The following is a 12,933-nucleotide window of genomic DNA, read 5'->3' as shown; positions in this document are numbered from 1 at the left end:
CAGGAAGGTGAAGGGACGGTGACGAGGAGAAGGCGGGACGGTGACGAGGAGAAGGCGGGACGGTAACGAGGAGAAGGCGGGACGGTGAAGAGGATTTGGTGGGAAGGTGATGGGGAGATGGCGGGAAAGTGATGGAAAGATGGCGGGAAGATGACAGGAAGGTGGCATGAAGATGGCGGGATGGTGACGAGGAGAAGGCGGGACGGTGACGAGGAGAAGGCGGGATGGTGACGAGGAGAAGGCGGGATGGTGACGAGGAGAAGGCGGGATGGTGGCGAGGAGATGGCGGGAAGATGGCGGGAAGCCTCTGGCAGTGAATTGGATGTAAATGAGACAATTGTGAGATGAATATGGAGGAGCATCCTCTGTCATCCCATCCTCCACCAATCTCTCCTCACATCTGCCAGAAATAAATGTCATTGGGGGAAGTCGGTGAGATCTGATCTTTGCTTCCCGGCAGATGATTTCTGATTTCTGTAGAGGCAGATGCGGAATTAAATCTGACGCTCTCGAACATGGACAGAGTCCCGATACGTGGGAACCCCAACGAGGTCACCACCTTGGAATGAATTCCGCTGAAGAACTTTTCTGCCAACGAAGTCTGCATGGAATCCCGTCCCTATACACAGCCAGATCTGATTGGTCAGACACTCAGTAATGACTAAGGCTTGGACCTCTTCATAGAGGATCACACCCCCACTCCCATGTGAGAGGAGGACAATTATCCCTATATTCATGTGACAGGAGTTCAGTGATCCCTATGATCATTTGACAGGAGGTCAGTGATCCCTATGATCATGTGACCTGGCTGCCTGGATCCCAGAGAATGGAATTAGAGACGGGTTTGGCCATGCATGAGTTAAGAATACTCACCACAGAGGACAACTGGTACTACTGGAGACCCCACACCCACCTTCAGGAGGCCACAAGTGTAACATCTACAGTACTCTACATGGGTACCTGGAACTTATCTGGGTTTAGTTGGTGTAAATCCATTCTACTAGATGTAGACCGCTCACCGGCTAAAACCCTGTCCTGCCCCCTACCAAACACTGACTCTTATGTACCCACCATCTAGATCTCCCAGATCTAACCAAATTCTGCCAATATCTCCCCTATTCCTACCCATTTCCAGGTAAAATCCATGTTTGGGTCTATCTGGGGTTCCCCCCGCCTCCAGTCTCATCCTCGTGGCGTATATGCCAGATCTCTCCTAACCCCTCCTCACTCTTCCCCATTCTTCCAGTCCAGGACTCTTTGATCCTGGGCTTCCTGACACTAGGAAAACCAGGATTGTTCCTGGCGAGGTAAGGTCATGGGCCCTCCCAGACTATTCCCCAATCCTTTCTTCTCCAACCTCACCTTGTGGAACAATCTTCAACCATCACATCTTCTGGCTTATCTCCCAAAGGCATCTCTGTCTTCCCACAATCTCACAGCATTGTGATGACCCAACACCTTTACATCATGCAATATCGCTGACATATCGCTTACTCATCTCTCATTCCTTTCATTTCCAAATGGGAGAAGGACCCTCACGTCACAGATTGAGAGGGGCTTCCTCTTCATATACAAAATTTCCATCTGCTCCAAATACCAAGAATCCTGATACAAAATGCTGACTGGAGGGTACTATACTCCCAATCGGATTCAAGGAAGAGGTTTCCATGGTACACTGAGATGTGCTGGAGATGCAGGGAGGCAGTGGGAGACATGCTCCCCGTTTTCTGCACATGTAGTAGACTCCTGGACATGCAGTAGGCTTCTGGGACGAGGAGTAGGCTTCTGGATGTGTAGTAGGCTTCTGGACGAGGAGTAGGCTTCTGGACGCCGCACAACCCAGAGTTTTACCATTTAGGAAATTCCTAGAAACCTTTCCTTCTTTCTGTTACATCATCACAAAATCTCAAGTAGTACCTACAGATGTTCTATTAAAGTGTTACACCACTTGTACCTACAGGCAAGCCTATAGTATCTGTAGGTACTGTAAATATCTCCTAAACTTGAACAGTTTAGGAGATATTCAGAGTGCATGCAGCCAATGACATCATCGGCGCATGCCCTCTGAAGGTCCGGCTTACAGTGCTGGACCTTCAGAGCCCATGCCGGAAATGGCAGCTCCCGTGCACATGCACTGGAGTGACGTCATCACGCCCCCAGCCACTCATGTAGCTGGAGGCCGCAAACCGTATGAAGATGTCAGCCTACTCAGAGCTGCCATTGTGCTGCTGGAGGGCTTCATTCTAAGAGTTTCTCATTATGTGCTAGTATGCGATGCATTCTAGCACACTATGACATTGCCTTGTGGGATTTTTTTTCTACCACCAGTGTTTTACAACCACTTTAACCCACAGTCTACTTTCTCCACTGCAAGTGGCGCTCTTCCGCAAGCAGAACTGCAGTTGGAGAGGAAGTCAAGAGGAACATGGTTTCCTGGGTCACTGGGGAAGCCATCAAATTGGATGCTGCTGTCCCATGTGACACTGGCAGCCATCTTGGGTCAAGCAGAGCCTTTTGAAGGCCCTGGCTCCCAGGCTTGGCACGCATTTTGTGAGTGGGTAGAGTAGGGACAGGTACCCCACCTGATAGGGACAGAACTAGCGGTGGGGAAAGGTTCCTGACGAGGTGGGAAAGTGTATGGTTTGCAACTGCTCTGGACATCTTCCAGCTTGGGCACGAGACGGCCAGGCCCCTCCTAACAAGCACTATGAGTTCAGCTACACGCTTGTTGGACCTCTGAGTGTTCCTGGTTGGGTTGCCTTCCCACTGGGTTAATTGTGAACTGTCTTTGCATTATTTCAATACAAGTTCTTCACACTGCACCCCTCCTACCTGGTGAGTGCAGTAAAAAGTTGCATCCCAATTTTCAGGAAACAACGCCAAGCGCCCTCACTTATGGGTATGGCTGGCAAAAGTCAAGGAAATCAATGTGATGGAGGACCTGATCGCAGCAGAGAAGGGACAGAAGGTGGGAAATTTTTGAAGAAATGGTTCTTCTAGCAGGAATTTGTGTCCTCCTCTGCTCATTCATCCCTAGTAAGCTCCACCTAAACCTAACAGTATTTACAGAAGGTTGAGTGGCTCTGTCAGATCTGGTGAAATGAGAATTGTTTGCTCCACCCCTTTCTTTCTGTAGTAACACTGGAGCCTATTACCTTCCATGGGGGGGGGGGGGGGGGGTCCCAAAATCTCCTACTGGCTTCCATAACAAATTCTGGTGCAAAGCCAAGTGGGTTTCCACACTATGCCCTGACACGGACAAACATCTCACACAGGACTTGCCTCTGGGGTTACACTCTTATCACATGTTTGCAGATGGAACTCGTAGGCCCTTCCCAGGGGTGAAGGACCAGATTGGTGCACTGCACTCTATACTCTTATTGAGTTCATATCCACCATACAGGTTCCGGGGGGCATCACTGAATGCCACATGAGTCATACCACTATCCTACGGAAAACACAACATCCACTAAAGGTCTTTTTTATAACAAATTGCTATAATAAGCTGATAATGGATTTTCTTAAAGCCTACCCCTGTACAGTTGTAGGCAAGTGGGGAGGGGTGCAAGACCCATTACTGGTCAGCGTTTGGATGGTGCCCTGAACCCATTTAATGTAACTCAATGGCTCTCTGAACTCCACATCATACTGAAGGCCCATCATATGCCACAAAGATTGTATAAAGCTTATAATGAGGTGGGGAGAAGATGGGGGCAGTGGAGGATAGGGAGGGGGGCTTGCATGCAGGGGTCAGAGCTAAAGTGGCGGGAAAGTGACATGTGGATGGGGAATGCAGGGATAAGCAACTGTGAAAGAAGGCTGAACTCTGTATGCAGCGCACCTCTGATTTGTGCACTGTATGTAGCGCACCCCTGAACTCTGTACTCTGTATGTAGCGCACTCCTGAATTCTGCACTCTGTGTGTAGTGCACCCCTGAATTCTGCACTCTGTGTGTAGCGCACCCCTGAATTCTGCACTCTGTATGTAGCGCACTCCTGAATTCTGCACTCTGTGTGTAGCGCACCCCTGAATTCTGCACTCTGTATGTAGCGCACTCCTGAATTCTGCACTCTGCATGTAGCGCACCCCTGAATTCTGCACTCTGTGTGTAGCGCACCCCTGAATTCTGCACTCTGTATGTAGCGCACCCCTGAATTTTGCACTCTGGGTGTAGCGCACCCCTGAATTCTGCACTCTGTATGTAGCGCACCCCTGAATTTTGCACTCTGGGTGTAGCACACCCCTGAATTCTGCACTCTGTGTGTAGCGCACCCCTGAACTCTGCGCTCTGTATGTAGCGCACCTCTGAACTCTGCACTATGGGGGTTATTGACGAAAGGCAAGTCCACTTGGCACTACAAGTGCAAAGTGCACTTGAAATTGCACTGAAAGTTCACTTGGAAGTGCAGTCGCTGTAAATCTGAGGGGAAGATCTGAAATGAGGGGAAGCTCTGCTGAATTTATCATCCAGTCATGTGCAAGCTAAAATGCTGTTTTTTATTTTCCTTGCATTTCCCCCTTGGATCTACAGCGACTGCACTTCCAAGTGCACTTTCAGTACAATTTCAAGTGCACTTTGAATGAATGAATAACTTGTATAGAGCTACATATGCGAACTAAATCGCCTCAAGGCACTTTTGCCTCCAGTGTCCATCTGGGTCTTCAGAAGATATGGGTCTTGAGCTTCTTCCTGAAGGCCAGATGGTTTTCTTCCGAGCGGACGTCCGCGGGTAGAGCGTTCCATAGCCGTGGTCCTTGGACTGCGAACCTTCTTTTTTCGCCTTTTAATTTATAATGGGTCTTGGTGATGTGGAGGAGGTTCTGGTTAATTGAACGGAGTGGGCGACCTGGGGTGTAGTGCTTTATTTTGTATTGCGGACCTTTTCCTTGTGTACATTTGTGAGTGAGGCAGAGGGTCTTAAATGTAACCCGATCCATCACGGCTAGCCAATGGAGGGTATTCAGGGCTGGGGTGATTGATTCCCAGGGTTTTTTCCAAGTTACCAGTCTGGCTGCTGTGTTCTGGATGGTTTGAAGACGTGAAATTTGATATTTTGGAAGTCCTAGGTAGAGGGAATTTGCGTAGTTGAGTCAGGAATTGATGATCGTTCCAACTACTGCTGCTGTATCTCCTTCCGGGATGAAGGGGATGAGTCTACACAATAGGCGAAGAAGGTAGTGGGATCCGCTGACTACTGATCCTATTTGTGCATCCATCGTCATGTTTGAGTCAAAAATGACTCCGAGACTTTTGGCTTTAGTGTTGGGGGTGATGGGTTGTCCGAGGATGGTGAGTGGTGTGGACATCGTGCCAGGGTTTTTGTTTCGGGTTGCGTGGAGGAAGAGGAGTTCTGTTTTCAATCCGTTGAGTTTAAGGTAGCTCTCCGTCATCCAATCGTCGATCAATGAGAGACAGTTTTCCAGTGCCTGGTATTGGTCTTTTTTGTTGGTGATGCGTAGGTAGAGTTGGAGGTCACCCGCGTAGGAGTGATAAAGCAGGTCCTGGTTGCTGATGATTTTGAGGAGTGGGCGGAGATAGATGTTAAAGAGCACGGGCGACAGGGGTGATCCTTGAGGGACTCCGCATGTAATTTTTCGTGCTTCCTAGGTAAAAGCTCCTAGTTTCACTTTCTGAGATCGGTTCTCTGGGAAGGATGCAAACAGGATAGGTCTGAGTCTGCAACTCCAGCTACTTCTGTGAGACGAGTGAGCAGGGTTTTGTGGTCTACTGTGTCGAAAGCTGCACTGAGGTCCAGCAGCACCAGGAGACACGATTCTCCTTCATCTGCTGCTTCGAGGGTGTCATCCCAGATTTTGAGGAGTGCAGTTTCTGTCCTGTGGCCAGGGCGGAAACCAAATTGTAGTGGGTAAGAGAGTTTATGGGTGTCCAGATGGAGTTGTAGCTGTTGTACTATGGCTTTCTCGATAATTTTGGAGATGATGTTGAGGTTTGTGACAGGTCTGCGGTCATTTGGGTCTTTGGGATCAAGGTTAGACTTCTTTAGGAGGGGTTTGATTGTGCCTTGCTTGAGGGAAGTCGGGATGATTCCTTCTTTAAATGACTGGTTTATGAGGTATGTTATGATAGGTGCCAAGATGTCGGTACATTCTTTCAGACAATTTGTGGTAATAATGTAGTTTGGCGATGTGCTGTCTCAGAGATTTCGGATGATGGTTTTGGTGGTGTCAATGGTGATTGGGACCAGAGTAAATCTTGGTGGTTGTAGAATCTTTGTGTGGTTTTTGTCATCCTGCTCTGGCCGAGTGGGGTTTCTTGCTATGTTCTGCTGAATTATTTCCCGAATGGTTGAGATTTTGTCAATGAAAAAAATCAGATAACTCATTGCAGAATTCTTGTGTTTCGTTTGCTGGAGACTCTAAACGGGTGGGGTTCATAGCCTGGGCGACTAGTTTGAAGAGTGCTCGGGGGCGGTTTATGGCTTTTGCGATAGTTTCGGAGAAATGTTCTTTTTTTGCTATGAAGATGGCTTTGTGGTATCTTGTGGTGAGTGATTTGTAATTTGTGTGGTTTTCCATTGTTGGGTTTCTTCTCCAGGCTCCTTCAGCTCTTCTGCGTTCTTGTTTCAGTGATGTAAGAGAGTCATTGAACCAGCCCGAATTGTTTTTGCGGGTGGGTGCTCTGCGTATTGGTGCGACTATGTCTGCTGTATGTAATAATGCTGTGTTAAGGGAGTTGAGTGTGTCTTCAGTTGAGGAGTTTTGGGTTAATACCGCCATTTTGTTGGATAGTGTAGTTTTGAAGACTTGTGAGTATAGTTTCTTCTGTGATCTTGTCCAGTGTATTGTTGTTGAGTGTGTTGGTATTTGGTAAGTGATGTTTATTTTGAATATGATCACGTGGTGGTCAGTCCATGGCAGTGGCATGTTATCAAGTGTGTTAATATCAATGTTTTGTTTGAAGATGAGGTCGAGGGTATGGCCCGAAGCATGCGTGAAAGCATTTATCAGTTGCTTCAGGCCTAGTGCTTCCAGTTTGTTGATGCAAGCGGTAGCGATGGAGTCCTGGGAGGAGTTTGCCCAGAGTTTAAAGTCCTCAAGTAGCAGGAGATTTTTGGTTTGCAAGGTGTATGTAGAGATGAATTCGATAAAAGGTGTGAGGAAGTGTGTCTTTGGTCCCGGTGGTCTGTAGCACAGTAGTATGTGAATGGTGTCCCGGGGTGTTGACATTGAAGTGTGAGTGTTTCCATGAATGGCAGTGAGCTCTGTCTGTAAAGTTTGGTTTTGTGAACGTGAGGTGAGATTTGTAGATCACTGCTAGGCCACCTCCTCTTTGACCGACTCTGTGCTCAGTTAGGATGCGGTAGTTCTCAGGCACTAAATCTGCTAGAATGGCGTTACAGTCAGGTGTTAGCCAGCTTTCCATGATGAAGAGACAGTCTGTGTTGTGTTGAGTGATAAAATCATGAATTTCATGTTTGTGCTTGACTGCTGATCTGGTGTTGATCAGGGCGCATGATAGGTCTTGTCCTGGAAGTGGTGTAGTCATGTTTTGGATGCTAGGTTTCAAATTAGTTCTTAAAAGTTGTTCTTTTCGTAATATTGTTTGGATGGTGGTTGGTAATGTTGTAGCAGTATTCCTTAGGCTGCAGAGGGTGTCAACTGAATAATTGATGGCGCACCTGATGGGAGAGTGCTCTGGGGTGAGTGTTATGGAGTGAACGGCTCGAGGTGCCATGGAGCCGCTCGGGCTCTGTCCGGGAGCAGAGTTGGCGGTGGCGGTGGTCGGTTGTGTGGTGATGGAAGGAGTAGCGGCGGCGGGTGTTGCAGGCTGGGGCAACCCGGGTCACGTCGGGGAGCTGGAGAAGGGTGTAACAAGATGGAGGCCGTGTATGATACCTGGGATAAGGCTGCTAACTCTATCCGCCTTTGGTGGAGTTGGATGTCACACCGACACCTGGACCAGGAATAGCGCTCGTGCAGGCCGGGGTGCTCCAGTGATGATGCAAGGGTTGAGTGCACTTGTAGTTTGCACTTGTAGTGCAAAGTGGATTTGCCTTTCGTAAATAACCCCCTATGTATGCAGCGCACCTCTGATTTCTGCACTCTGTGTGTAGTGCACCCCTGAACTTTGCACTCTGTGTGTAGTGCACCCCTGAACTCTGCACTTTGTGTGTAGTGCACCCCTGAACTCTGCACTCTGTGTGTAGTGCACCCCTGAACTCTGCACTCTGTGTGTAGTGCACCCCTGAACTCTGCACTCTGTGTGTAGTGCACCCCTGAACTCTGCACTCTGTGTGTAGTGCACCCCTGAACTCTGCACCCTGTGTGTAGTGCACCCCTGAACTCTGCACCCTGTGTGTAGTGCACCCCTGAACTCTGCACTCTGTGTGTAGTGCACCCCTGAACTCTGCACCCTGTGTGTAGTGCACCCCTGAACTCTGCATTCTGTATGCAGTGCACCCCTGAACTCTGCACTCTGCATGCAGCGCACCCTGCATGCAGCGCACCCCTAATCTCTGCACTCTGCATGCAGTGCACCCCTGAACTCTGCACTCTGTATGTAGAGCACCCCTGAATTCTGCACCCTGTGTGTAGTCCACCCCTGAACTCTGCACTATGCATGCAGTGCACTCCTAAACTCTGCACTCTGTATGCAGTGCGCCCCTGAACTCTGCATGCAGTGCACCCCTGAATTCTGCAGTCTGTATGTAGCGCACCCCTGAACTCTGCACTCTACATGCAGTGCACCCGTGAACTCTGCACTCTGTATGCAGTGCACCCCTGAACTCTGCACTCTGCATGCAGCGCACCCCGCATGCAGCGCACCCCTAATCTCTGCACTCTGCATGCAGTGCACACCTGAACTCTGCACTCTGTATGTAGAGAACCCCTGAGTTCTGCACCCTGTGTGTAGTGCACCCCTGAATTCTGCACTCTGTATGTAGAGCACCCCTGAACTCTGCACTCTGTATGCAGTGCACCCCTGAACTCTGCACTCTGCATGCAGCGCACCCCTGATCTCTGCACTCTGCATGCAGCGCACCCTGAACTCTGTGTGTAACCCCCCCCCAAACTCTGCACTCTGTATTTGATGCGGCTTGATGGGTGTTTGCATATGGGGGGGGGGGGGGTTGGGGGGTCATGGTTGAGTTCCGGTACCTATTTTTTGAGAAAATAGCCCCAGTTCTGGTACTTTTTATTGCATTTGGGTTTTGCTTCTGAATCGTGTTTGTGAAGCATTTTTGGGGGGTCGTCTACAGCGCCGGATTTGAATTTGGAGCCCAAGCCAAGTTTGCTACTATTTATAGCCATGTATTGTGCTGCGTTGCTTTTATTTCTTCATACAAGTCATGTGCACTCGTGGTAAGTACATCTCAGATATCTCAACAACCTATCTTTCCCTGAAAGCATGCTGTGTATGCCCAGTTTCTGGGTATGACCCCATCTATATCAACCTCAACACAGACAGAGCGCTTCCTCGTTCTGCTGCTATTGCAAGGTTTTATGAATGCTGAGCTGGGACCTATATCCATGTCAGACATAACCAAGTCCACATAACAAGCAGATAACGGCAGCAATTCTCCCAGCGCTGGACAGACAAGAAGAGGATGATCATCTGATTGGTTACTATGGGCATCCCAAGCTCTCCTGGTTTTTTACAGATAAAGCCCATTTCAGATATCATCCAATGATAAACACAAATATGGCGACCAACAAGAGACATCCAACACCTCAATGTGAGGACCCAGCCAAGACAGAATCATATCCCAAAAAATCATTTACAGTATACATCTAGAGTCATGAGAAATATACATATCCACATTAGAGGCAGAGGGCCTGTGCACACCCAAAACCTGACCATCAATCAAGAAGAGTAAAAAACTTTGTGCACACCTAACCAGACCATTGATGAAGCACAGAGCCGCAAGGTCTGTGGACACCCAGAGACTGACCATCGATGAAAAAGAGTCACAGGATCTATGAACACCCAGACACTGACCATCAATGAAGGAGAGTCACAGGATCTATGAACAACCCAGACACTGACCATCAATGAAGGAGAGTCACAGGATCTATGAACAACCCAGACACTGACCATCAATGAAGGAGAGTCACAGGATCTATGAACACCCAGACACTGACCATCAATAATGAAGGAGAGTCACAGGATCTATGAACACCCAGACACTGACCATCAATGAAGGAGAGTCACAGGATCTATGAACAACCCAGACACTGACCATCAATGAAGGAGAGTCACAGGATCTATGAACACCCAGACACTGACCATCAATAATGAAGGAGAGTCACAGGATCTATGAACACCCAGACACTGACCATCAATGAAGGAGAGTCACAGGATCTATGAACAACCCAGACACTGACCATCAATAATGAAGGAGAGTCACAGGATCTATGAACACCCAGACACTGACCATCAATGAAGGAGAGTCACAGGATCTATGAACACCCAGACACTGACCATCAATGAAGGAGAGTCACAGGATCTATGAACACCCAGACACTGACCATCAATGAAGGAGAGTCACAGGATCTATGAACAACCCAGACACTGACCATCAATGAAGGAGAGTCACAGGATCTATGAACACCCAGAGCCCAACCCTCAATGAGAAAAAGTCAGGGAGTCTGAGAACACTCACAGCCTGACCATTGATGAAGTATGCACCCAGAGCCTAACCATCAATGAAGAGGAGTTGGAGGGTTTGCACACAGCCAGATCCTGACTATCGATGGAGGAGAGCCTAAGAATATCCTAGAGCCTGACCATAACCCTCTGACTCTCCTTTATTGATGGTCAGACTCTAGGTGTGCATAGACCCTCCATCTCTTCTACATTGATGGTCAGGCTCTGGGTGTTTGGAGAACCTCTGACTGTCTTACATTGATGGTCAGGCTCTGTTTGTGTGTAGATTCTCTGACTCCTTCATTGATGGTCAGGCTGTGGGTGTGCATAGACCCTCCAACTCTCCTTTATCAATGGTCAGGCTCTGGGTGTGCAAAGACCATCCGGCTTTCCTTCATCGATGGTCAGACTCTCTGGGGTTGATTTATTAAAGGTAAATAGTCTGTGCACTGCAAGTGCACATACAAGTGAACTTGCAGTTGCTCTAGATCTGAGGGGAACATGCTTGGAAAATAAAAAACTGCATTTTTGCCTGCATATGATTGGATGATAGAAATCAGCAAATCTTCCCTTCATTTCAGAGCTTCCCTTCAGATCTAGAGCAACTGCACTTCCATGTTCACTTCTTGTGCACAGTATATTTGCCTTTAGTGGATCAATCTCTCTGTGTTCGTCGATTCTCTAACTCTTTTACATTCATGGTCAGGCTCTGGGTGGTGTGCGTACTGTAGATCCATCAACGAAGGAGAGTCAAAGGATCTACAAACACCCAAAACCTAACCATCCATGAAGAAAAGTCGAAGAATCTATGCACATTCAGAGCCTATAGATGAAGAAAAATCTAAAAACATCTAAAGCCTAACCATCTATGAAGTAGAGTTGGAGCATCTGTGCACACTCAGTGCCTTACCATAACTCTCTGACTCTCCTTCATCAATGATCAGGCTCTGGGTGTGTGTAGACCCTCCAACTCATCTACATTAATGGTCAGGCAAGGAATATGCATAGTCCCTCTGACTCTTTCACATTGATGGTCAATCTCTGGGTGTGCATAGATCCCCCGACACTTCTTCCTCAATGGTTTGGCTCTGGGTGCACGTAGATTTTCCTACTGATCTACATTGACAGTCATGCTCTGGTTGTATGTAGATCCTTTTAATCTTCTACATTGATGATCATCCTCTGTGTGTACGTAGATCCTTCTAATCTTCTACATTGATAGTCAAGGATGTGTAGATCCTCCGACTCTTCTTCCTCAATGGTTTGGCTCTGGGTGCACGTAAATTCTCCTACTGATCTACATTGATGATCATGCTCTGGGTGTACGTAGATCCTTCTAATCCTCTACATTAGTCCTTCACTGATGGCCAGGCTTTGGGAGTGTGTGGATCCATCGAAAAAGAAGACTCAAAGGGTCTATGCATGCCCAGGACCTGACTGTCCATGAGGGAGTCTAAGAACATCTGGAGCCTAACCAATTAATAAATAGAGTCAGAGCATCTGCACATACACAGAGCCTGACCATAACCCTCTGACTCTCCCTCATCGATTATCAGGCTCTGACTGTTCTTAGACCTTCCAACTATTCTACATTGATGACCAGGCTCTGGATGTGCAAAGACCCTCCGACTCTCCTTCATTGATGGTCAGGCTCTGGGTGTTCAAAGATTCTCTGACTCTTACATTGATGGTCAGGCTTTGGATAGATCCAAGGAAGGATAGTTAAAGAATCTATGCACACCCAGACCCTGATCATCAATGAAGAAGAGTTGGAGGGTCTTTGCACACCCAGAGCGTGACCATCAACGAAGAAGAGTCAGAGGGTCTTTGCACACCCAGAGCCTGACCATCAACGAAGAAGAGTCAGAGGGCCTGCGCACACCCAGAGCCTGACCATCAATGAAGAAGAGTCGAAGGGCCTGTGCACACCCAGAGCCTGACCATCAATGAAGAAGAGTCAGAAGGTCTGCGCACACCCAGAGCCTGACCATCAATGAAGAAGAATCGGAGGGTCTGTGCACACCCAGAGCCTGACCATCAATGAAGAAGAATCGGAGGGTCTGTGCACACCCAGAACCTGACCATCAATGAAGAAGAATCGGAGGGTCTGTGCACACCCAGACCATGACCATCAATGAAGAGTCGGAGGGTCTGCACACACTCAGAGCCTGACCATCAATGAAGAAGAGTCGAAGGGCCTGTGTACACCCAGAGCCTGACCATCAATGAAGAAGAGTCAGAGGGCCTGCACACACCCAGAGCCTGACCATCAATGAAGAAGAGTCAGAGGGCCTGCACACACCCAGAGCCTGACCATCAATGA

At 48.3% G+C, this 12,933-nt stretch overlaps 1 protein-coding gene across 4 annotated transcripts in view; it reads right to left on the bottom strand.

Moving 5' to 3' along the window:
* Window positions 1–12,933, bottom strand: part of MARK4 (microtubule affinity regulating kinase 4) — a 70,645-nt gene that overhangs the window by 54,757 nt on the left and 2,955 nt on the right. The window lies entirely within an intron of this gene.

This window comes from Aquarana catesbeiana, linkage group LG09, assembly GCF_042186555.1.
Source record: "Aquarana catesbeiana isolate 2022-GZ linkage group LG09, ASM4218655v1, whole genome shotgun sequence".
NCBI lineage: Eukaryota > Metazoa > Chordata > Amphibia > Anura > Ranidae > Aquarana > Aquarana catesbeiana.
This window is presented reverse-complemented; position numbering and strand designations above follow the sequence as displayed.